Here is a 1,912-nt window from a genome sequence, read left to right as displayed (position 1 = left end):
CAAATGCATATGCTTCATTGATGGCCAAAGTACATATCATGACTTAAATGCATTAACCAAGGTCAAATATATGCTACCCTGTCACTGTTAATAGCAGGTCTCCACTATTTTCTAGATTTGTATATCACTCTTACAGCTCACACATGAGCTCCCATCAATGCATTTGCTTCTTACAATGTTTGAGCACCTCCCCAAGGGCATAACCAAGCATTCTATCACTTAGAATGCAACCAATGTGATGTTTTGAGGGCAATAGAGCTTTAGCCTACATCAGGCACAATCATGCAGATCTGTACTCTTGTTTCCAACATCATGTGATGAGGGTAATGATGATTACCATGCACTCTAATATGCTCAATGAAGCCTTATAAGTCTCCCCAACAAGCCATTGCCATCATTTCATCCAATGAAGACCACAACCTTACAATGCGTACCTTCAAGAAAACAATGGCAGCCTACTTGACCTTTGACACAACTAAGTTTTCAACTTTTGCAGGTCTTCTTCAATTCCTCCTGCTCTTGAGAGTCCACTAGACTGTGCTCTAATACCATATTCGAAGAGAGGGAGATATAGACAAAGAGTAGAGCAGACTCAAGAGCCTTCAAGTTCATGTTCCTTCATCTTCATTATTCCACACTTTGTCTTAAAACATAAAGTAAGAGTAAGTGTTACTCTAGGTCTAACTAACCAATACCTGACTAAGGTTAGATTAATCCTACACCGACTTATTCAATGGCACACATATGAACATCTGTATCTAGTTGGAGTCGGTTTGTCACACATGACGTAAAGAAGGACGGGGAAATATAGGGAGCTTGATTTATAATAGATCTAGACATCATTCTTGGATCATATTTGGAGCTAATATGTGGGGTTATGGAGTCTATTCTTCTCTTGATCATTTGTTGGATTCAAGAACATGGTCTATCAACCTTTATGGCTGACTTTTGACTCAAGAAACATCTTCTTCTTCAATCATTGAAAGATGTACTTCTATTACTCTTCTTTATGTTGAGATGGCAAGCTCAACACGTGTGGACAATGATGATGGATAGCCTAGCTAGATGGGTCCACATGTCTACACTTAGCATGTTGGTGGTCATTATGATACTCACATGGCCACTGATTTATCACTTATTATATTTAGTTTGTTACACCTACCTACAACCGGCAAAGACATAGCGCTAGTCGATTAGTGTAGTCGGCTATACACTTTTTGACTTAGTAGGCCACTTTCCTTTATGTTGTATCTTATCTATACTTTTTGTACATTGTATAGTGTGTGGAAGAAGAAGAAGAAACCAACAATAAAACTTTTTGGCATCCATCTCTCTTCTTGTGTTCTTGAGTGAGCTTCCCCTTGTGTATACAGTGTGTGTTTGGCACAGTAGCTCAAGCAAATTCCCCCATCACGCAAATCTTGACATGGTATCAGAGCTGTGCCATTGAGAGAGGCTGATTTTGAAGGCTGAAGTGAAGGAGAAGAAGCAAGGTTTGAGCAAGTAAGCAACGGGTAAGAAGCTCTCCCATTCTTCCACTCTCTCTCTTGGATAGTGCCTGTGGAGGCACCGAAAGCAGGGTAGAGTAAAAATCTTAGATTGCTGTGAGAATTGGTATGTGAGCATATCATTGTATATTCTGCAGATTAGTCCTTTAGGGATCTCCCACAGTTATTTTGGGCACTAGGCCATTTCAGGCCCCGTTTTAGAGCCACAAGGTTGCGGGCAACAGTTTTAGGATACACTGTGATTTCGGCTATATTGACCAAAAGTGGGTGCGCAGGTTGTAGATTGCGAATTTGTAATTTTTGAGGTGTTCGCAGGAAGCAAATATAAGGTTTATATGCAAACAGGTTGTAGATTACATGTACTATTGAGCAATCAGTGAAAAAGGTTGCTTGGTGTATTGTTG

Source organism: Lygodium microphyllum, chromosome 1 (assembly GCF_053477565.2).
Source record: "Lygodium microphyllum isolate KBCC chromosome 1, Lygodium_microphyllum_v1.1.10, whole genome shotgun sequence".
Classification (NCBI taxonomy): domain Eukaryota; kingdom Viridiplantae; phylum Streptophyta; class Polypodiopsida; order Schizaeales; family Lygodiaceae; genus Lygodium; species Lygodium microphyllum.
The sequence above is the reverse complement of the archived record's forward strand: the minus strand, read 5'-3'. Positions refer to the sequence as shown.